This window comes from Oryzias latipes, chromosome 8, assembly GCF_053564925.1.
Source record: "Oryzias latipes strain Hd-rR chromosome 8, Olatipes_Hd-rR_3.1".
Lineage (NCBI taxonomy): Eukaryota > Metazoa > Chordata > Actinopteri > Beloniformes > Adrianichthyidae > Oryzias > Oryzias latipes.
This window is the reverse complement of record NC_136244.1, coordinates 11141609-11166595: the sequence shown is the minus strand read 5'-3', so window position 1 is coordinate 11166595 and position 24987 is coordinate 11141609. Positions and strand designations below refer to the sequence as shown.

Here is a 24987-nt window from a genome sequence, read left to right as displayed (position 1 = left end):
TCCTGGTTTCTTTCTCAGCTTCACTTCTTTTTAGTTTCTCCAACATCAAAGACTCTTTGCATTTGTGACCCCTTTTTTTTACCTGCTGTCCCACAGCAGCCTTCCTCCCCTTCAACCTTTTCTTTCCCCATTCCCTCACTTGACCCACCATCTGCTTTTCAGATAAGAGTCGGACAAAGAGATAACAGCTAAAGGGAGATGTGATGGAAAGAGGGTGTTTTGATGGGCGAATGTAGGTCTCAGCATGCATCTTCATTAAATATGCTCTCACCATAGAACATGCTGGAGGATTGGAGCAGAATAAGGATGCTCTTTTTTATCTTTGCATAAAAAAGAACAACAAAAAATGAACGTTGCATAATGTTTCGGATTGTTATCGTAAAAATGCACACAAACAATCGATGCTACAATTATTGAGCAGATAGGGGTAAAAAATAGTTTTGAAAATGGATTTTTGTCCTGTTTGGGTTGAAAGCTAGAGCATGCCTAAGATCTGAAGTTCTGCTTACACTGAATGACAAATACTTTGATAGGATCTGGCATTCCCTATGGCAAACATTACCCATCTTTCACTCAAGACAGTACAGAAATAAAAACAAGTGTGGAAAAAATAATTTTTCTTTTTAAAACAAGGTCCGTCCCCCGTGGAAAATCCTTAACCTAGATGCAGAAAATAAAGAGAATATGATTTATTAAAAGACCCAACCCCGTTTGACTAAAAATAAATTGCTAAAAACATTTCTTTAATTGAATTATTAATATTTCTCCACTTCCAGAACACATTTGTGTCAGCTCGGACCAGGGCTGGAAATAGGCATGGCTAAGAGGGGGCCAATGTTGAGCAAAAATCCAAAATTAGCTAAAGAAATAAAAATGACAAAAACACACAAACAAAATAAATAAATCAAAGACAAAAAAATGGAAGGATGGACAGACAAATGGACAAATAGACAGAAACAAAGAGAAAAAAACAGAGAAATGCCAACCAATGTCCTGTTTGTGCCTGTTCCATGTCCGGTAAATGAGAGGGCAGTGACAGGTAGAGTATTCAACATAAAACTTATAAATAGATAGAAATATGGATAAACTGACATAATAGTTTTCTAAGCATTTTAGGGACTTGGAGAGATATGACACCTTAAAATCTCAACACACCCAAACTTCCCCCTCTGATATTCTACCTGCGCCCCATAGTGGCGAATCCAGTTTGCCTGATCCTGACCTCCATTTCTTAAACTCACCTCATTTTCAAATGCGTGTTGCGTAACCTTTCTGAAAGTGAGATTCTGCTTTGGTTTCGCTTATTTGCTTGTTTATTTCTCCAACTTGCCTCCCTGAACGCACAAAATGACAGAAAGCCTTAGCATGCTGCGTGTTGCATAACTGCACAAGTGTGGTGCAAGCTCCCAGACTCTCAAGCCGCACCTTTTTTTCTCATGTATGTACTGTAATTATGCATATAGCATGCACAGGTATTTTAGTGTAAATCAAGCTTTGGTAAAGGAGCGAGTGCTGTAGGAGTTGCAGTTTGAGGAGAGTAAGTAAGTAGGTCAGCAAACACACACACACACTGTACCTTTATTGCTTCACTGAAAAGCAAATTTAGACTGCTTCAGCTTTTTTTTTTTTTACCCCGTGTTCTTTTTCCCATTCTACTTGATAGGAAAGCATCCGTATAAATCATCTTCATTTCTTCCAGGATTGCTAGAAGAAGCCTCTATCCATGAGTGGCAGAAGCACCAAAGTGGGCAATTTGCAGGGAATGTCGCCAGTTGGACACGCTGAACTCTGCACTCTCAGACACACACACACACACACACAGACGGTGTTAGAGCCTCTCATTTTCCTATTACCTCTGCCATGAGAGCTTCTTTGGTGCTGAGAGGCTTTGTTGGGCTTTTGCCACGCATGAAAAGGGACGTGCAGGAATTTTTATGTAAAAAGTCAGATCAGAACCGAAGGATTGCAACGATTTAAAAAGACCCACTCTGATATAAATTGTGTTTTTGGTGTTCTCAACATGTTTTTTGTCGTGTTTTTCTTATGATGGAAGACATATAAATAGAAAAGGAAGCTTAAAATTGCATTTTGGAGTATTTATTGATGCAAATCGTTGTAAATCAGGAGCAGACGATAAAAATTACATTTGAAAAAGATCGTATTTGGGATGTAGAAAATACCCTGGGCGGGGCACAGGCTCCCTGCTCCGCCCTTTTCCAATGCAGCCACTTGCAGACTATAATTATATATGTCTTTGTTTTCCTTGTCTCAACTGGGATATAGTTCAAAACTGTACAGCTGGATAGCTCCAATATTGCTCGCCATTTTGCGCCAAGAGTCCCTCCTACAACTCAGGTGAATTTCTAAAAAACTCCAGCAAACTATGTCCTAGAAAACGACATTGTTCTTTTTTTTTCTTTTTTTTGACTAAAACTGCACTATTTCAAATAGCTTGAGATAAATAGAATGGCTCTTTGAATGGTCTGATGCCTGAGCTTGCGGATGCTATGGCTTCCTTTTCTATCTAAGGGGACATTGAAGTTCTTAGTGATGCTTTTTTTCTCAAGTCAGGAACAGTTTTTACCTCTAAGACGACATTTTCTTCAACCCCTACCCTCTGATGAAACAGAGGTCATAAAGTCAGGGACGCTTTTGCAGTGGGCAGGTAGCACTGCAGTTTCACCGCAGTTAACCTCAGCAGCACAGATGCCAGCCATCACAAGCTTGTGTGCATCTGTCACTGTTGATCTGGATTCTCCGTCTGCACTGCCGGGATCTGACAGCCATAAAAAGTCTGGGAAAATCTCTGTTTCTCATGCACTCATTAACATTAATGCTGGACCATAAATGAATCATAAAACTGTGTGTGTGGAGGCTGCAGGACGTTTTGTCTGCAGAAGTTTGTTTACGGCCTCTGACCACTAGAGGCTCTCTATCACTCACAGATGAAGTGGATTTGTTTGTGGGGCTGGCTGCACACAGCTACTGCAGTTAGATTGAAACTTTCAGCTGCATCCAGATTTCATCGGGATCTCCATGGTTCAGCATGAATGAAATGATTGCTGATGACGCAAACTGCAAATTGATTTAAAGATTTTCAGATACAACTATTTGGTTTGTAAAGATAATAAACATCCTGATAGAACAGTATAGGCAGAATTTATTAAAAAAATATATAAATATGACAATTTTAATTATTTAACATGCATTATTTTCATCATTAACAAATAATAAAAAGATTTTATTAAGGATGCAACTTCTAATTCACTTACCGCTTTAAAGTAAAGTCAGTTTCAAGTAAATGGAAAACTTTACTGTACATTACCAAAATAAAAATAAAAACAGTTTTAAACTTGAAAATATAGGAAATATTGAAAATTTCAAAAATAAAATTGTGAATTTGAAACTTAATGAATATTATTATTTCTTTTTAACAGCTGTTCATACTTTCAACTTTATTTTTTTTTTTCATTTCTCACTCTTCAGTCATAGTGATGTCATTTCCGATCCCAAAGAGCATCTTTTGTTGGCATTGCCTTATGTAGCGTACAGTACTGCTAATATTCTCCCAAAGCTGACCCTGATCTGAACACCGGAAAAGGCTTTCAAACATTGTATTTTACCCTCAGGTTTTAAAAAGATTTCCAGGTTTTGGAATCAACTCCAGATTGAATCTCTGATAACGGAGAACTTTAAATTGTGTGTTTTGTGTGTGTGTTTTTTGTGATTTTTTTTTTGACACTTAGAGGATCTGTACCATGATGGGACTTGGTTTGTCCTGCATGCTTCGGAAATATTGCAGCCAACTGAGCTGACCTGGATGCATTTTTAGAGTGGAAAAGCCACCCGGCATGGTGGACACCACAGGTCTTGAGGTGCCAGTATCCTACATGTGACACACCTAACCCAGGTAATCAACTCCAGATGATGATGATGGCTTATTTCTGAAAACCCAGCGGGAGGTTGGCCCTGCTCACCAACAAAAATGGTGACTTTGGACTTATGGGTGGAAATCATACAATGGAATAATAGCAAGATCATCAGGACACATAACTCATTTGTACTTAGCCACCTCTATTATCTCACAGATAATCTCACAGATAATAGAGGTGGCGTTGCACCAACTGTCCTCTCAGTGTGGTCTGAGAGGCTGCTTGAGGGAACACCCTGGATCTGCGGCACCACTGTGTGTGCTCTGTTTCAAACTGATCTGTCATCGCATCGAGCTGGATCTGCGCGTCTGTGGACTCAGATGACGTGACCCAGAGGTTCCCTCTTTTTTTTAATCAGGATCTTCTCCGCCTGTGACATTTTTTGGTGGCGTGAGATAACTTGTTTTCTTTTTTTTTCAGCTGAATGAAGAGGAAGAGGGGGGGAAGGATTATGGGTGCAACTGCGTTTGTTGCGCTGCTCTCTGCCGCTGTGCTCAGAATGCTGATGTGTCACGCTGCAGCACTGCCCCACTTATCCAGCTAACCTCTCATCCAACCCCTCCTCCATCCCATCTCCTTTCCTTTCCCTTCTTTTCCTCATTCTCATGCGTTTTCTTCTCCTGCGTCTGCTCACTTCAGCTTCGTAGTCACATCACTGTTATGCCTTCTGTCATCTGTCTTTTCTTCTCTGCTTTCAGTCTGCAGTAGTGCATCCACATGTCCTCTCACACGGTCATAGGTGTGAGAGCTCGGTACACGGAGTTCCTCTGTGTGTCTGCAGATGTTGAGGCAGCAGCCGCCTTCCTTCCTTCCCCTCCTTACCCCCCCCCCCCCCCCCATCCGCACGCAGATGCCACATGCATGCGCAAACCTCACCCCGTTCTTACAAACCAATCACATCAAGCCCGTCCACTCACATCAGTCCGCTGCACAAAAAGCTATAGCCTGTGACAGCCGCAGCCCCCGGCAACCCACATATGTCCATGCCAGAAAGCGGAGGCTAGCGCTGCAGAGCTGACCGCGTGTTGGCAGCATCTGTCTCTGCGCTCAGCAGAACAGGATCCATGATAATGAAATCTGACCACACTCATCTCATGATGTAAATACAGAAAATAGCACACTAATGATGACTTTCTTTTTTTTATGTTTAAACAATGTCACTGACCATCTGCCTCTGGTCATGTGCAGGCAAAGATATGTAAAAATAAATTTGTTAAATGAGAATGAGCTTCAGAAAAGAGCTGTGGTGGAGCTAGTTTTTGCAGAAAGCTGGTGAAGAGATAACAGAATCAGAGCAGATATGAATAAGACAACGCAATCCATGCATAACATATGCTGCCAGAGATCTACTGCAGTGGACATTTTCCACACTGTTTTCAGACTTTAGCTTTAATAAGGATTTGCATAGATCAGCCCTGCACCGTCCTAAACCAGCAGTCAGTACTTGAACTGGTTTTTGAAACTTTTATTGTCTTTTATCCTTTTTTTTTTTTTTAAATCATCTACAGCCAGCAGTTTTAAGACACTCCACTTTAGTGTCTCTTGAAATGTAGCCACCAGGGGGCCCAAGACAGAGTTTGGTGTGCCGGTCCCGATCCTGGATAAATACAGAGGGTTGAGTCAGGATGGGAATTCGATGTAAAATCTTTGGCAAACCAAATATGTTAATCAGATCCATGACATCCACACCGGATCAGTCGAGGCCAGGGTTCAAGCTGATTTGCTGTGGCAGCTCCTAAAGGGAAAAAGCAGAAAGGAAAAGAAGAAGACACTGTAATTTCTAAAAGAGCATGCTGCACTAGGTTCATGACTGATTATGATCTGCGAGGCGATTCCATATTTTTTAACCTTTGCTGCCTTTTTTCGTCAGAAATTCTTTTCAACTGCATTAGAATGTTGGAACAAGGCGTACGGTTCCTGTTAGACCTGTGTCCTGCTGCGGTTGCTGTAAATGAGGCAGTCCATCCTGGATGAGCAAAATCATAAAAACTGGAGTTAGAAAGTTTTTCCTCTCAGTTTAGTTCACCGTCTTGATGAAACAATAGGAATCAGTTAAGGATTTGTTACATTGGTATCAACAGTGGGATAAACAAGCTAGTTCAGCTTCTAAACATCTACACAAACTTTTTTCTACAATGTATGGGGGTGTGGGGGGGGCACACCCACACGGCCTAGGGCCGTAACACCCTTTAACACCGGAGCTTTAGCACCAGTGTTTGACATTGTCTTGTGTACCGTAATTCTTGAGTGCAAGTGACGTAAAGAGAGTAGAGTAAAGAGGCTTTATGCAACACTTTAGGTCAGCAAAGCCTATATGAAAAGCTGCTTTTCTATGCGTCTGAATCAGCTGATTCACGCTGATCCCGTAAACGGTCGAAGATTTACGCTAGAGCAAAGACTGTGTATTATTTAGGTCTTGTCACATCTCCAAAAGTTAAAAGGTTGTCCAGGTCTCTGTATTCTATTAGCATTCTTACCTTCAATCGGGCACAACTTCGACATCAGTCTCTCTTGACATTTCAACACATAAAAAGCTTTGGTCCTTTGATGATCCTAAACTACAGAAACATTCCCTGGAGTTAAGCACTCATCTAGTTGTGCTTTACTGAGAGCACTAACCTAGTTTTGGCCTGGATTGACAGTAACAACCAGGTAAAAGCTTTTTGCCCAAATGAGTGTTTGCCTGTAAGACAGCAGAGACAAGGATTTCCTTTATATAACTGTTGTAGGCACTCAAAGGAGTATGAGTAATATTTTATCGCAAAGCAAAAGGAAATTGTACTTTATGTCAGTGGACCTTTTTGCCCAAACAACTGAAACATCCACTGTTTTGCCTTTTTTATTGCAATTTTTACAAATAAGCAACATAAATTACAATTTATTGAAAATGTAAAAACATGTCATATCAGTAAAGACTGCAAATTTATTGCACAATTGATGACACTTGAAGTCTTAGTCACTACTGCTCATAAGGGTTGAATGCAAGTTAGAAAAAAATGGGCATACCTGTATGTGCATGTGCAGGTGACCCACATAAAATAGTAGAGTTTTAGACCACTCGGTAACCCCATGCTGAACTTTGACCAACCAGGGACTCGAATTACTTATGTACGTAATTACTTATTGCCTCTCTTTCATTTGTATATGAAACAAATCAAAGGTTTGTGAAAATTTGAAATGATGAAATGATGTTTTATTTATTTGATATATTTTACATGAAAATTCTATGATTTTAGTGATTCGCCGATCAATGGGTTTTGATCTGTCTGTGAATGTGTATAAATAGATAAATAAGTAATCATTTTTCACCAGGCACAAACTACACCAAATATTTCAGATATTCAGATTTTTCAGAACTTACTAATGACTATTCCCCTCACGCCAGCAACACCCATTCGTCCAAAGTGCATGTAACGTACATCATCCTTACAAATACTTCACGATACCCTTACTATACACACAACAATCGTAGGTTTCACTTTCTTGATGTCCCTCAAAGTTTCACTTTCTTGATGTCCCTCAAAGTGGTTATACAAGCCTCAAAGGGAGAAATTATGGAAGTCCTATTGCTATATTCTGACTGTGTTTAGATCACATGACCACCGTAGCCGGTGGCCGTTGTGGTTCAGTTGTTCAGCTCTGAGGATGGATTGTATCTCAGAGAGAACTGAAGCTCAGTCCGTTTGGAAACTTATTGAGGCCGCCTCGAAAGATGGGTCGGGGAACGGTTCCTGGTCCCTGACCAGGGTCTGCTTGGGTGTATTCAGAATAAAATTTATTTACGGATCATCAGGCAAAACAAACTCTGGTTCACTTTTAGTAAAACAAATGTGTCCAGTCTGAATACGCTTAACATGGTTCAGGTGAGAAGCTGCCTAAAGCTAACAATGGAGCAGCTGATAGACAAGCTGATATTTTTTCCACTCATTTCTAATATTTCAGTTTTCTTTTCTTGGGAGGAAAAGGTTAGAAGCTTGAAGAATGACTTTTAAAACCAACAGTCTCCAGGCTTTGTCATCTGCCCCATGGTGCACATCCCAACCTACTTACAAATATTTTCTTAAAACACTCCAGTGTCGTGACTTTTTAAAGAAGATAACTTGTTTTCCTTTCAGTCGCCATCTTTAAAGCTAGCTTTTAAACTTAAAATTAAAGCCAGTGGTGTCAGACAGGGAGGAAACCCTGGTGGTAAATATTCAGGGTTTACACTTGTCAATCGGTGCCGAGCTTAAAGTCTGACTCTCCTTAGTTTCCCAAAGCAGAAGGTGTTCGATTTTCCTTAATAAATCTCTTGGGATCTGCCTATTAATTGAACTTTTACTTTTAAAGCAACACTGTTGCTCCACAGTGGAACAAAGCAAAGTCAAAAATGGAGAATGTTATTTCAATCAGAGTTTGGGAGCAGCGCCCCAGGGGTTCCAACAAAAAGTGATTGCTGCCCAATTAAAACCTCTGTGTTGCTGCACGCAGCTTGATAACACTCAGCAAACCAATGAGAGCACAAGTTCCATCCATGGTGGCTCACGGTTGATGCTTTTGCTGCAAAAACGGCTCTTTTCCTGCCACCGTGGCGATGGGTTTGTCATTTTGGTTGACAAAGTCGGATGTGTGAAAACTGCGTTTTACTTTCTGGTTTAAAGATGTTTTTCTGGATTTTATTTTAACATAAGAGCCTTAAAGAGTTTTAAAACACTTTTGTTTGCATCAGTGTATTATTTATTAAAACCAGAAGGCCACAGTAAATTTTCTTTAGGTTGCTTTTAAATTACCATATTTTCCACACAAAAAGGTGTGCTTAAAAGTCTTCATTTTTTTCAAAAAATGACAGTGTGCCTTATATATGGATTAATATATGGATTAATTATGACCCTTAATTATTGTTTTCTTCACCTAAATTTGACCCTACACGAAAACTTGCCAAATTTTGCACACACCTTGTAACCGCACAACCCCCCCAAGATGATGACATCACAGTGTTAAAAAAAAAAGAATGCGCCTATAATCGCTCATGCAGCCGAAAAAATAATGTTTCGAAGTACAAAACCCAAACACACATGTATGTAATATCCAAAGGAAGTTTTGAAATTATTATCAGATTGCCACACAATCTACTGAAATTTGCAGATTTTCAAATTGTCCAAAAAAATGGGAAAAAAAAAAAAAAGTTTGTTCGAGTGATCTTAACAAAATTTGAAACAAATTCTGCTAGCTTAAGTCTACAACCACTACAGGAGTTTTGTTGACCTTTGACCTCAGGAAGAGGGCGCTGTCTTGAATGAAAATAGAAAAAAACCTTTATTACCAGCTAAAAACATAAACTCGTCCTTTTTATTCATCTGTTTAACTTCTCGAGCATGACTGAGGAAGTATTGTAGGAAAAAATCTTGAAAACAGAAGTTGTACATTTTGAAGGGCATACCTGTGGTGAGTTGTGGGCATGGAAAACAAAAATTTGTCGCAAAAAATTCTGCTGACTCAGCTAATATATTTTCTTCAGGTAAGAATTTGACCCTCTCCACATACTTGAAAATTCACCAAAATTCAAACGCACCCAGTACTAGGTGAACTTCTATTTTGGGCATAGTGAATAACACCCCCCGCCCCAAGCGATGACATCCTACCGGGCAAAACCCTCAGAAAAATGGGGCTTCTGAGAAAACATGTTAAAATCCCCTAATGAAACCAATACACAAGTGACAGGCACATACAAAGGAATGAATATTTTCAGTGATCGTCTCCTAACTTCTTGAGCATCATCAGGAAGCTACTGTGGAATAAATATTTCTATTAGTTGTGCATTTCGAACGGCGTGCGTGTGGCGATCTGGCAAAAGAGGCGGTTTCCTGTTATTCACAGATTTTTTTAAGGAATACTGTGAAAATGTTGGTGAGAGCTGAACAAAATGATCTAACATGGGATATCAACTTATAAGGAATGTGGGCGTGGCTGGTAAAAAACCTTTGTTGCTAGGGAAATGCAAACGTTTGTCTTGGCCGATTTCTTTGAAACTTACTGGTGCATAAGACAGAACCAACAGAAAAGCCGCCATTTTGAAAAAAAGTGTTTGCATCAGTGTATAGCAAAAAAATACACTCAGAGACACAAAACCCTAACTCTAAACACTTCTATAATATTTCTGCAATGGTTTTTCTTTGTCACATTTCTTTTTTCTTTCCGTGTGTCTCAGCAAAAATTTGACCCCCGCGAAAAGTCCCCAAAATTTGCACACACCTAGGAAAAGTGAACCCCGTGACGTCCGTAACCTGCGCGGTGCGGGCTCGGGTGCTGGTGGACCGGTGGAACTGTGTCTCTGAGCAGAGCAGTCAGATTTATAACTCTGTGTTTGAGGGGAAGGGAGGATGCTTTGTTACATGTGCGTTTTGTAGTTTTGTTATGTGTGGGAGAATTCGGACTGCGACCCGTCCCGCGGCTGCCGGACTCAGGAGAACCGTGTGTCCGAGCAGAGCTCGGACTTTCAGCACACACAGCGGCTTTGGAGCGGTGTGTGTGAGCTTTTCAAAGCAGAAATGTTGCTCAGTCCTTAGAAACCGTTCAAACAATCAACGTGGATTTTTGTTTCTAGTCATGTCCCAACAAATAAAGGCTGATGTTATTCCCACATGTTTACATGCAGCCAAGATGCAGATTGCAGCATTTCCCACATGGATTTTATGTTCATCAAAGGCTAAATGTTGTTAGCGCATCTCATAACCCTGGCTTCTTCCAGCTCCGTTTTTCCACAAAAAAACACTAACCACAAGTATTAAAAATAAAATGATGAGTGAACAGGCGCATCATAATATTCATAACAGTAATAAAATTATGTTTAGAAGATCGTCTCGTATATTACCGAGGTGCTGCATAAATGTATGTGGCAGCTCATTTTGTTTGCAGTGGTCCTCTTCCGGTATTTTCAACACTACTGCGCATGCCCAAATGATTTATTCCGACCAAAAGTGTGACCATGTGAATGCTCGTTCTAATCGGAAAAGGTTTTTCTGATCCCATGTACACGGTTGGATTTTAATCCGACCATTGATCCGATCAAGATATTTTGCGCATGTAACCGCAGCAAATGACACCACGGTGAGCAAAACCGTCCATTAGATGTATAATGGACTTTTTACATTTTGCACACAAAGAGTAGAGAGTTAGAGGTATTGTGAATATGCTAACACGGCTGATGTGAAGCGGTGTTTTATTTACGTGTTACAACAAGGTTGGAAGTTAGCAGAATCACAACAATTGTTTTGGCAGTATCAGTCTGTTTTTGTACAAGTTGCTAACAAGGTTGGGCGTTAAGGGTATTGTGACTAACTTGGCTAATGTGTAGCGGTGTTGGAATGTGTTTTTTTTACGTGTTACTAACAATGTTGGGAATTAGCTATAGTATCAGTAATGTTTGTTTTAGCTGTATCAGTCTGATTTTGTTACTTGTTGCATACAAGTTTGGGTGTTACGCGAGGTATTGTAAATACGCTAATGTGGCTAAGATGGCTAACACTTCAAACAGAGCAAATGTGTAGTGTTGTTAGTCTGTGTTTTTTAACAGCATACTAACAAGGTTGGGAGTTAGCATGGTCACAGTATTGTTTGTTTTAGCTGTAATAGTATTTTTTATATGTTACAAACAAGGTATTAGAGATACTGTGAATATGCCAAAGCGGCTAACGTGTAACATATTATGAACAAGTCCTAGAATTTCTTTGAACGCCATTAATGCAGTCTGACTGACAGAATTATCTCTGACTGGATGGCTGTTCATTGACAGTGTGCCTAACAGTGTAGAAAATACGGCAAAGGCCTTGACTTTGTGGTAAATACTGTGCTAAAAATACAACTCCAAACCTTCAAAATAAAATCTTAACATTACATTCTTTGTTTATTTAGGTTAAAGTCAGAAGTGGGGCTGATTTTCAAAGTAAAACATAAAGAAAACATAGAATTCTGTTTGATAATAGATGGATTCTTCGGCTTTAAATATGGATACACAAGGGGGGAAAAAGAACGGAGGCCAGCAGACAAAATGAGGGGATACACTTTTAGAAACCTTAAAAAGAAAAGTGTTTGTCAGAGAAGAGAGCAGAGAAAAAAAATGTCAGACGCATAAAGGGTCTGTGTCCCAAACTCCATTTGCTGCATATGGGAGATAAGTGTTTTTATAAAGGATTCTTTTTCTACTGACGAATGAGACTTAGAATAGCAGGAGAAAGACCTGGAGCTCAAGAAAAGAAGATTTATGTTTAATGTAAAAAAAAAAGTATAATTGCGTGGGGAAAAAAAGAGGACATGATGGGAAAATGAAAAGCAGGGAGTTTTTGAGTAACTGGGCTTATTGGGGCCAACTGAGATTAAGTGCGTGCAGGCTTGTTGTCCTCAGTTCTGAAGCAAAAAAAAACACAAACACGACACGCTCACACCTAAGACACAAACACCATGTTTATCTCCTCCTTCCTTCCCTATCTCATCCGCCTCTACCAATTCCATCCTTGTCCCTCCTTATCCATTTCATCTCCATCCGTTTCCTCCACAGAGGTGTGATGTAGAGGGGCATCAAGATTCAATAACACTAACCTTTATCTCCAACATCCACACTTTTCATAATGAAGGCCTCCCTCTTTCCGACTCTTCTTCATCCCCTCCCTCCTTCTCTCCCCCGCTCCTCTTCCTTCAGGCTTCCTAAGCCAAATTAGCCGTTGCAGCTGATGAAAAGATGACAGTGTGTCTTCACATTTAGGCATGAGCATGTGTGTGTGGGTAACAAGCATGAAATAAGATTTGTCCATCTAGCCGATCAGTCATAGTTGTGTTTTTAGCTTAGCTACACATAAAAAAATATCAATAAAAAAGATGTTTGAATGAAGAAAGTACCAGTTTTCTCCCAGATACATCCAAAACCAACAATAACTGTAACCACATTCATATACATTAGAGTAAATAAAGCTAAGTGTAAATATGAAATGCTTCCGGGTTTGCACATGTCATGCATAAATCATAGCATCAACTTTAGATTTTAAACGTGCAATAACTGTGGATGTGTGGATCATTACTAAGTATTATTTGGGTCACAAATCGATCCACGTTTCTAACTATTTAATCTAAATATGTCTGAACTGCTGCTATATGTTTTTTTTTTACTGGAAAAAAGAAAATTGAAATACTGTGTATTTAATCACTAATTTTAATTAAAACAGGAGTTTATAATCAACAAACAGATCAAAAATATAAAGATTTAAAAAGAATGAAATGGTTTTTATCACTTTAAACAATGTCAAACTCAAGTTTTAGTCAACTTCCTGGTTAACTTCAGCAGTATACAACAAACAAAAGTCAATTTTGCTTTCTATCATTTAAAAACAAATCCTGCAAATGTTCCCAACAGTTTTTCTATCCTTAAAGTTTTGCTGACTACATTTCTAGTATGAAGATGCCAAGAAGATAGTAAATGACACAGCGACACCTACATAGAATGGTAACAAGTAGAAAACATTTAGTCCTTTAATGTACAATGACAAGTGTTTCCAACAGACATGTTTTACAAAATGACACATTTCTTCTTTAGAGGAAATTAATCACAAGATTTTATAATATTCTTAAATTTATATTCACTATATTTTTTATTCTCTTTTTTTATTCTTCTCTATGTAGTCTATTTTTAAAAATATTTTTCAAACAAAATTTTCCAGAACCTATTTAGGTAAACTGAAATTCACTCTCTTTTCTTTCATCCAAATCAATGCGGTTTAAAATTTTAAATCTATCAAAAGTAAATAATGAAGTACCGGTAAATCAATTATACTTTGCGAAGGAGAAGCATCACAAACACTTTACTTTGAAGATTTTTTTTATTTCTGGTGACAGTACCGCATTTGATTTGTTTAGTTTATGTATTTAAAATCTGCATTTTAGAGCAATAATAACATTGTCTGAAGTGTATTTTACTAAAGTCTACTAGATTCATAAAGATCGCAAATCAGCTTTCTTGGACTTCGCAAGTACATGTACTTGAATTGTTTGGAACTAATTGTGAATACCAGAGTAATCGAATACTATAGTATAGTAGATAGTGTTTGGTATCGTTTTCATAATCTTTAGTTAATTTTAGACTTATTCTATTACCAATTGAAATCTGCAGGACCTTTTTTGAGGCTACTGATGGAACATTTCTCTCTGCGAATCACAAACAATGTGGCATTTACTCATAATTACCACATTCATCCTAATTACCTGTTATGGTCATATTTGTCTGTGCTTCTTCATTCAGTTTCCAAAGATTTTTCTGGCTGTCTTCCTTTAGATAAAAAAAACAAAAAAAACAACACATTTTATTTATTGCAACACTTTGGCTTTTTTTTGGCACAGTTCCTAAAAAATCCAGTTGTTGCAGGATGTACAGGTCCTGTAAAACAAGCTGCAATCATCGGCCGACCCCAGAGCACCTGACAGTTTTCCGACCGAGGTGTTTGTGATATGTTGTTCCTTTTTTTGCCCAGACATGGCCATCCATGTTGTTCAAGCAATGCTGATACAACCTTTTTCTCATTTCACTGTCATGAACTATAACTGGCAACTGTCTTGAATGCATTCCACAAAAAAAAAAGAAAACTCTCACTGCAGAGAAAGACTTTCAGATGGAAATAATGGCTCATTCCATCCCAGATTGAAGGGCAGAACTTTGGCTTCTGCCTATGCAGCTGTATCAGTAATACTGCAGTGCTTCAGAAAAAAAAAAAAACTGACTTTCAGTACAGAAAGTTGTGTCCCTGAAGCAGCACCTAAACAAGTTCAGTTGTCAGATTTCTTTATAGGAAAAAGCAAAGTTTTTGGCTGTGGCAGGAAGGGAGAAAGAAAACAGACATTCATGTGGAAGAACTGCCATAATCACTCCCTGATCTGGAGGTCTTTATGCAGTTCACATTGCAGTCCTACTTTTTTCCAAATTTGTTGCACTGCTACTAACTATTCTATATGAATAAATAGATCGATTGCTGCACGGTCAGCAGCATTTTCTTAGCTGGAATAGAAGATAAAAAGACAAAGGGAGGGATTTGTAAAATGATGTGGAGCCATTACTTTCTTCTAAAAGATTCAGGTGAGAAAACCGGCAACATTTTAAGTTGTCAACAAGAACGACAACAAAAAAAAAACAGGTTTTGCAGATACTGGATACATGACATCGACGTTTCAGGTTCAAACTTCAATCGTGACCCCCAAAACACACTTTTGTAACTAATATCTATTTCCAATCTTACTCCACAAAAGACAGCAACATGCATTTTTGTTACATTTGTTACCTGGTTGATGACGAGCAGAGCGCACCTTCAGAGGGGCTCTACTGAGACGTCTTGTCTTTATAATTCTTTATTCACTGTTATAATGGCTTAAGAGATGCTGACCCTAAAAGTTTAGGGTAGGTGTGATTAAACACTCTGCTTTGCGTGGGCCCTTGTGACTTATCACACTTTAAAAATCCAAAATGAGTGTATACTCAACGGAAAATTTGTTAGATACACCTTGCTAGCACAGGGTTGGACCTCCTTTTGCCTTCAGATCCTCGGTGGCATAGATTCAACAAGGTAGTGAAAACATTCGTCATATTGACACGACAGCATGATTGCCGCTGATTTTGTCAGCTGCACATGCATGATGCCAATTTCCCATTCCACCAAATTCCTAAAGTGCTTGTTGGTTGGAGATCTGGTGACTGTGGAGCCCATGTGAGTCCAGAGAACTCATTTTCATGTTCAAGAAACTAGTCTGAGATGATTCCAGCTTTATGACATGGCGTCATCCTGCTGGAAGTAGCCGTCAGACGATGGGTGCACTGTGGTCATTAAGGGATGAACATGGTCAGCAACAATACTCATGTAGGCTGTGGTGTTGTAACCATGCTCAATTAGTACTAAGGGACCCAACGTGTGCCAAGAAAATATCCCCTCCACCATTACACCACCACCAGCAGCCTGAACCGTTGATACAAGGCATGATGGATCCATGCTTTCATGTTGTTGAAAATCCCAGTAGATCAGGCGTTTTTGAAACACTCTGACAACAACCAAAGTCACTTAAACCTCTTTTCTTCCCCATTCTGATGGTCGGTTTGAACTGCAGCAGATCGTCTTTACCATGTCTGCATGCCGAAGTTGCTGCCATGTGATTAGCTGATTAGAAATTTGCATTAAGGAGCAGTTGGGCAGCTGTGTCTAATATAGTAGCAAGTGAGTCTATATCGTAAACACAATCTGACAACACTGATAAAAAAATAGCTGTAAATGGGCTATATTTCCTTGTTTGTTTGAGCTAACACTGGTGTTTAATTTAAAGCAAATTTAAACAGCTGCTTTTAAATTATGAAAACAAGAGTTTTACAACATAGTTATGCAAAATAAGCAGAATTGATTTAAAACAAGGTGGATGCTTGTAGGTTAAACATATGTAGCGTGGCTTTTTCACTGTATCATCATCTGCTTTAATGAGTTTTTTTTCTCAGTTTTTCAGAATTTGGCAAACCCAATTTGGAAGAAAAACCAGAGCCGTGTTGCAGAGAAACAAACATCTTTGGTGTTTGCATCTTTTCAAAGACATTTTTAAAAATGTGTTTTTCTAAATCCCTTTGGGACCCAAAACATTGTTTTAAATGTAGCCATAAATGCCACAAAAGACGAAGAAAATGGACGCATGAGCAAAACAGGAGTGTGAAAAAGGAAGGAGCAAACTATTCCAGGAGACTAAGTGAAATGATGAGAGGAAGGTTAAAGATGGACAGGATGAGATGATGCAGGATTAAGGAGAGAGAACAGAGAAGGTGGGAGGGGTTTTGGAGAGGAGAGACGTGTCATATCCAAATCTTAACTGGGGGAAACTTCATCTTTGATGCAACCCTAATCCTGGTTTATTTTTAGATTTTAGGGCGTAAAAGGTTTACATCTGATTTGATTTTGACATTTTAAATGCCTTCATTAAAATAATAAATCCATAAAAAATATATAACAATGATAAATCCTCCCACCGTCCAAAAACATGCTACATAGGTTAATTGGTTACTCAAAATTGTCCATAGACGTGAATGTGATTGTGCATGGGTGTGTGATTGTGGCCCTGCGACAGACTGGCAACCTGTCTAGGATGTCCGCTGCCTTTGCCCACGAAGCAGCCCCGTGACCCTGAAAGGGACAAAACGGGTTTATAAGATGAATGAATGAATGATGAATGAATGAATGATACATTTACTTTGTGGTTGAGGTCATGTTATATTTTTCACATTTACCATAAGCTGGATAATCACAAACAAGCATAATTTAGCTTGAAAAGAACCACTGAAAACATTTTTAGCATGGAAGTCTCTTTTTTTGGCTTGCAGTCTTTACCTCACAGCAGAATTCAAGGAAGCTGGTAAAGAGACAAAAAAAATCAATAAATACCGACAGCAGCTTTTTCCGAGCTAATGTTCTTTTTTTTATGTTACTAGCGTTGTCAGGGTAATGTTTGTTTTAGCGTTATCTGTTTGAAAACAATTCCAAAATTCCAACAAAAAAAACAAGAACGTACGCCTTGGGCACCCTTAAAGACAAGTTTTTTTTTTAAACTATATTCTGTTTACAAGCATTTAGTTGAGATTTAGATGTTCTGGAAACAGGAAGCTCAAAAAAATTACACAGCAACTTCTGCGTTTAAGCTGTCTGTAAAAATATTGTCTGACATTCAACCAGTACATTGCCCAAAAAAGGTTGGGAACTACGGTTTCAGGGACATAAAGTAATCAGAAAAATAATTGAAAGACATACTATACCATGGTTCTGAAACTTTATCTCTCGTTCCCTCCTTTGGAGGAGGAAAAACGTTCATTCCCCCACCGCGAAAAAACACTGACAAAATAGGCCAAATATGTTCAACTTTAGTACCATATCAAAATCCTCAACATTCCTAATGCTAGAAACTAGAAAAAAACTTAAATAAAAAAAAATCAATCACTTTCTTAGATCAATAACATTGAAGCTATGTGCAAAAAGAAACAAAATGTTGTGTTAATGGCTGCAGTGTGCCATATTTGTGCTACACATCTTTTCAAAACGGGGTTGCAGGTTTGTTACCGCAACTCTCAAGTCACGCTCAGCTGGTGCTGCTGCGTTAATAGATCTATTGAGCACTGTTGTCTGTGAAATCTTTTAGAAAAAATCCTCGCAGGGAAGACATGCGCTCTTTGAGACATGGATTTTTTTTCACCAAGTTCACTCAGATTCTCAAAGAAATCAGTGTTTCCTTGATCAAGTCACCTGCTCCACATCTCCAGTTTATGAGTGAATGCGCTGTTCTTGTCTGCCAGGTGAGGGAAGTGTGTCTCTGCCTTCAAGCTAAAGATTTGAATCATTCAGCTTTACAAAAATATCGCTGAGAAAGACCATCATTAAACTTGTTGGCAATGTCATACATATTTTCCTCCTCCAAAAAAAAACGGGATTTCTTCTCTGAGCTTTAAGAGGCGTGACAAAACTTTTCCTCGAGAGAGCCACAATCTTATAGCAGCTTGAAGTATTTAACAAATCAAATAAATCTCTTTATGCATTTGACCAATCAGATGGACGCCTTCACGTTGTTGACCCATCGGATGGAGCCCTTTATGCTAGATCCTCATCTCTTATATAAATTAGGGTTATTCGAAGGATGATTTATGTTGACTCTTATTTAAATAAACTGTTGCAGTGAAATGGAAATGATGTTTGCTATTTGTTCAAGTCATATTGTCGTTGCAATATTGATCACTTATTCGCGAGGTTCCTCATATCGTGCAGCAGTCAGTGTTATTGGGGGCAGAGAAAGGCAGATTTACCATATATCTCTATAGCTAGTCTACTCACACACACACACACACACACACACACACACACACACACACACACACACCCACACACACAGTGTCCTGAGGGATTCTCTGTATCCCTTGGTATCCCTCCATAATGATGCTGAGCCATTGCCCAAAAACTTATCGATTGCCACTGAGCCGCAAGTGAATCTGACAAGGCCCTCTCATGCACACACACACGCACACACACACACAAGCAGAGTTCTATATGCAGACCAAAATGCTGTAAAGAGATGGTGGAGAGGCCTGTGGACTGCTGGGAGAAAGAGATGACGGTAACAGGAATGGAGGCTTGCACAATTCATAATGATCCCATTAAATTTGTGTCTTGAACCAGGATATAAATGATCGGCTTCAGAGATAAAAGAATTTTCCAACCAACTATGATTTTAATTGCTCAGCGAAAACAAAAAATAAAGGAGCGGAACATCACTTTTGCTTCCCCACTCCTCAGCTGAGTCAACCTCAGCTGCAAAAAGAAATCTTTAAAATGATTTTTCCCCCCAGCAGTTTCAAGTTCAAAATGTTTGCTTGGGTGTTGTTGTGGATACACTAACATGTAGCGGTGTCGAACTGTGTTTTTTTACGTGTTAATAACAAGGTTGGGAATTTGCGTAGTCACAGTAACTTAGTAGTATCAGTCTGTTGTTTTTTTTACGTGTAGCAAATAAGGTCGGGTGTTACTGTGAAGATGCTAACGCAGATAATTATTTAAAGCAGCATGCGGTAAATTTCTTTAAGGTGTTTTTAAATTACCAATTTTTCCACATTTTAGGCTTCACTTCAAAGACTTAATTTTTTTTCTTCAGAAAACGACAGTGCTTCCCGTAAATCAGAGTGCTTTTTATATTTGGATTAATTCTCGTTATGCTTACCAATGTCAATGTGATTTTGAGAGGTACAGGGCACTCTGTCAGAAAGTCTGTTTTTGTCTTTTTACGAGTTGCAAACAACGTTGGGTAATATTGTAAATGCGTAACACTGGATTAACATGTAGTGGTGTTGGACTGTGTTTTTTTACGTGTTACAAACACGGTTCTAAATAAGCATTGTCAAGGTAATGTTTGCTTTAGCTGCATACGTTTGTTTTTTTACATGTTGCAAACAAGGTTAGGAGTTACTGTGAACACGCTAACGCAGCTAACATGTAGCGGTGTTGGACAGACTTTTATTTTTACATGTTACTAATAAGGTTAAGAGTTAGAATAGTCCCAGACAAATATAACTTTAAATGAGCAGGAAAACAAACTTTGCATAAAAATAAAAGTAAAGGTTTTTAATATCAACAATAATTTCAGGTATTCTGTGAAATGACGTTTTAAGCTGCATATTAGTTTTTGTGTTCTCGTCATCAATGTACATCAATGTACATTGTGAATGTATAACAGCATGTGTTAATGTTAGATTTGAACGGCTATAAAATAACATCGGTAACGTCTTTGTATCGGGACACAACGTGAATTTGTTCCTTTAGTTTCAATTTAGGTCAAACCGTGTCGATATTTCCTGTCCAGAAGTGTCAGGCCCCCAAACACTTATTGCAGGTGGAACAGTTTTGGTACCCACACTGGCTGCGCAGCACGCGCACATTTTGGAAAGTGTCAGCATGCCCCCGCCCACTCAACTCCCTAGCCAATCGTGATCTTGAATGGGACTCCCACCCTTCTCCCCGCGTCACACAGAAGAAAGTCTTGCTGTGAACCCCTCGAAGGAAAAAAAAAAAGAAGTGCTCCAGGCTTATTAAACCACATCAATGAACTGTGAAGTAATCCGCCACGATTTATGCCAAGTAACTATAAAGGTGTTGCAGCGGGGACAAAAGCAATTAATTAGATTACTTTGTTACTTACCTTGTAACGCCATTACTACCACTGTTATACTTAAATGCCGTTTCTACCAATGCTGGTGACAGCTAATGGGACTTTAATTTTGATGTATTTTATTGTTCGGTGCGCCTCATATATGACATAGGTTCAAGAGTAGACCATTCATTTCCCCTATATTGTGGAAGATTACAGTATAATTAATTTTTTTAGATTTTTGTTTCCTCCCCTTTTTTTTGTAGCTTTTCCAAACGTTCAAATCCAGGTTGCGTTAAAAGATTACACTGGCAAAAATTGAAGAAGTGATGAGTAACCGAAGAGGCTAAAGAGTTGGGGGGGGGGAGTTTAAGTCTTGTCTAACCAGAAACACTAGAATGTGCCGCTCCACAGCCCAAGTCGCGGCTCCAAAGCTGCTCAACGGCAGTGATGAAGGTGAATTGGCTTACTGGGGCGGAGGGAGGGAGAGAAGACATAATGGTGTCAGTCTGGTTGCTGCATGAAGAGTCAGAGGCAGAAATAAAAACACTGACAGAGACAGACCAACAGCACCTCCCACACTCTGTCACATTCTCTGCATTCAACACAGAAACATCAAATGAGGGAACAACAAATCCTCACTGAACAGCCTACTCGCGCAATAAAACAGGCACATATACAAGGTGCTTTGATCCTTTTTGGACTGAGACTGGGCAATGATGAGGTAAGCTGTTGTTCTCACAGAGGAGTGTTCACCTGAAAACATATTTTAATCCTCATCACCTGAACGTCCAAAGAAAAGTGGAAAATGAGCCATTTAAAACCTTTAGGATACTTATGTCAAAGCTTTCAACTAACTCAGTTACTTGTTTGGAAAATCAACTAATAACCTCAGTAATTTATTTTTCCTTATGAAAGCACATTCTTCTGCTTTATCACATAAAATACCTGTCAAAAGTTTTGGAAGATTTTAGTTTCCAAGTTATTTCCAGTATAAGGTGATAAAAACAAATAAATTGCTGAAAATGGTCCAAAAAAAACTTGTTAAGATTAAGGTCAACTTTTTTGATCTCCGTAGGGAAATTCAGTTGTAGTAGCAGCACCATAAAATAAATGCGAAATATACAGGGAAGAAAAACTCTTATAGACATGTACACACATGGCTACCAGTTGAGCTGTAGAGTCTGATGGCTGATGGCAGGAAAGACTTCTTCTGAAAGTGAAGGCTCAGGCTGTACAGGTTCTTAAGTACCCGAGGACTGATGCCATCCGGTCCAACAGCCTTTCACTGGTCGAGCCTCTCCAGCTCTCTCCTCACCTGAATGGATGCAATAAACTGTCCAGTTTGGGGGGTGGGGGCCCTTGTAGCGTCAGTGTGTGATGTTAACTATGGGGAAGGGGTGGGGATTGCTGAGGTGCTAATGGCCCTGGAATATAGGAAGAAGTCCAGCTGTCACTCAGAGGAGCGACAGCTGGGGGGGGCAGCTGGGGTAGGAGAAGCTGGTATCAAACCTGTTGAAGAACTGGTTCAGCTCATTAGCTCACTCACATTTCCTTCAGCTGCACATCTTCCCTTCCTGTGAAAACCAGTGATTGTTCTCATCCCACTCCACACCTCCCTGGTCTGGTTCCTCTCCAGTCTCTCCTCCAGCTTCCTCCCATAGGCATCTTTACACTCCTTCAGACTGTGCTTCAGCTCCTTGGACTCTAATGAGCTCTGCGCTGTCCCCAGCCATGAAGGCCCTTTTCTTCTAATTTAAAAGGGCATTCAGGTCACTAGTAACCCAGGGTTTGTCATTTGGGTAACATTGTACCCTCTTGGAGGGGATAGAGTTGCCCGTGCAGAACTTGATGTAATCAGAAACAGTCTGTTAGTCCATCCAGGTCGTCACCATGAGGTTCATACAGAACCGACCACTCTGTGGCTTCCAGGGCATCACATAGACAGTCCATAGCACCATCCGACCATTTTCTAACAGTCTTCACAGTTATTGGTTGCTGTTTAACCATCAGGGTGTATAATAGGGAGAGGGGGATGAGGTTGTAGGCTTGTCCAGTGGATGGTAAATGGCGTATACTTATATAGCGCCTTTCTTCCTACAAGGACAAAGCGCTTTACAGTCACAGACCCATTCACCCAGTCACACACACAGTCACACACACATTCAGACACTGGTGGTGGCTCCGCTGCCAAACACAGGCGCCCGCCTACCACCAGAGGCAAGGCGGGGTTCAGTGTCTTGCCCAAGGACACTTCGACTCATGGGCGTGCAAGGCCGGAGTCGAACCTGCAATCTTATGATCATGGGTCGACCGCCCTACCGCTGCACCACGGCCGCCCGTTGTCCAGTGGATGTGTATGCATTGGTCGCATTAGCATACAGTAAGTCCAAAGTTAGTCCCTTGTTGTACACTGGACATACTGATTGAATGTAGGGAGAGTGAAGGATAGACAGGCATGATTAAAATCCCCGGCGATGAAGATGAAGGCACCAGGATGTTTAGTGGGCGAAGTCTGATGGCTAAAAGCTCCACATCTGAATTATTCTGGACAAAAAACATTTTTGATTGAAAGTTGTTTTGTTGCTGTCTTGTCCGGCCTTTGCAGATTCAGATGGTTCAGGACGTCCAAAATTGAAATGTGCAGTTGGGAAACAAAACGACAAACAAGTGTTTGCATGAATTTTCAAACCTTTTACAAAAGGGGATAGGTGGAAAAACACGACCTGTTAGGCTTCGTGGCTGTCCATTCTCTCTGTCCTCAAGGCAAAAAGGCTTTTGTGTTATACAGTAAGGGAAGATGAAAACATACAAAATGCGTCATTAGACTGGTGTGTTTTTGTCTAGTCTGCATTGCAGGTGTCGTGGCTCCATAAACACTCCAGTACAGAAAGAAAACAGAGACCAAAAGTAAAAAAACTGGCGACCTCGGCACATATTATCTGCTACTGTGGGCAGGAATCAAGCATGTTTCTGCAATACAATATTCATGCATATTTAAAATCCACTAAATGCATAATAAAAAGATCATAGAAAATATTATGGAAACCCTGTTCACCTCCACAGTTTATATGCAACAGAGGTAGCTCAAGCCTTAATCCTCTATTACCGGAGTTTACCTGCAGTTTTAACCTTTTTTTACTCACGTTTTCTTCAACCATTTACGCAATTAATGTAGTTCCAGCGGATTCTGAAGTGCAGAAGAGAAGCCTTGATATGCAACACTTTACAGTAGAGAAGTGTTTATCCAATCAGCTGATTCTGTCAAGGAGAAAAGCAGCTTTAAGAAGTAGCTTTTTCTCCAAGTCAAAATCAGCTGATTATGGTGCTCACATAAATAGTTGAAGAGCTACACTACGTGAAAGAGTGTGTTATTTAGGTGTCGCCCACAACATCTTGGGTGCAAAAGGGTTAAGAGACATTCTTTCAGGTGTTCCAAAATGTTCTCTGCCTTCAACAACAAAATGAGATTTTTTTTGTACTTCTTTAGACAGAAATGATTCCTTTTTTTTAAGATTCAGTATTTTTTTAATTAGTCTCTTTTTGATTTTCTTCTGGCCACAAGTTATAAAAAAAAAGGCAAACTGCTGAGCAATGGAGAAACTTCTGATTTATGGATTCATCATTTTCACATAAAAAGGATCTAACTCAAAAGAAGCTGAATTTTACGGCGCTTGAGTACATTACCCAAAGTGTCTGGGTTGGTCAGATGAACATAAAGCAGACAATAGAAGCCATAACTTATTTTCTCTTTCTCAGTTGAAATCAATTTGAGCCTTTTTTTTTAGCTGCAAGGGTTAGAAACAAAAGGGAAGCAGCGAGGAGAACGGCGAGCGGAGAAATGAAGAACAGAGGCAATAGGAGGGGAAAACGGTGGTTAACAAGGTGGAGAGAAGGTTAAAAGGAAGTGGGAGCTTACTAAAAGCTGTTCTCATCCTTTGAATGTATGGTATGAAAGAAGGTGATACTTTAATAGGATACAGGAGCGACAGATTAAGAGATGAGCCATCTCTGCTTGGGAGAATTCCAATCGGCCATCAGGTCCCAATGGTGGACTCGTCAAAGTAAAACTCCTGATTTATTCAAAGCCCTTCAGATCAGGAGGGACGGCTCTGGTCCCCTGCCAAGCTATTGGGCTGGAAAATGCACTGGTTGGTTTGACTACAGAGACAAACCTCTGTTGTTAATTTGATGATATGTTACCTTTGAAATGTTACACAAGATATACACACAACTCCCAGGAGAGTCATGCTGCTGTTGTCAAAGGTTCAAAAATAAAATCTTCACGGACAAGCTACTTGTAGGATAACTTACTGTAGCAGTAAGATTGAGCAAGGAGAATAGTGCTGGAGGTGAAGGATAAAAATAAACTTTAATGACTTCCATCCATCCATTA

General features: G+C 39.6%; 1 protein-coding gene and 1 long non-coding RNA gene across 3 annotated transcripts in view; one reads left to right on the top strand and one right to left on the bottom strand.

Moving 5' to 3' along the window:
- grin2aa (glutamate receptor, ionotropic, N-methyl D-aspartate 2A, a) overlaps positions 1 to 24987 on the top strand; it is a 197798-nt gene that overhangs the window by 69075 nt on the left and 103736 nt on the right. The window lies entirely within an intron of this gene.
- On the bottom strand, positions 3760 to 17410 carry LOC110015500 (uncharacterized). 2 transcript variants are annotated; one of them, XR_013657729.1, is made up of 7 exons: positions 17300 to 17410; positions 17049 to 17095; positions 14160 to 14223; positions 12507 to 12634; positions 5781 to 5898; positions 5622 to 5667; positions 3760 to 5529 (listed from the first exon to the last, which is right to left on the bottom strand). It is a non-coding gene; the product is annotated as an uncharacterized LOC110015500 (long non-coding RNA). The 2 variants fall into 2 exon arrangements; XR_013657730.1 differs by lacking the exon at positions 5781 to 5898 and having other exon boundaries at positions 3760 to 5667.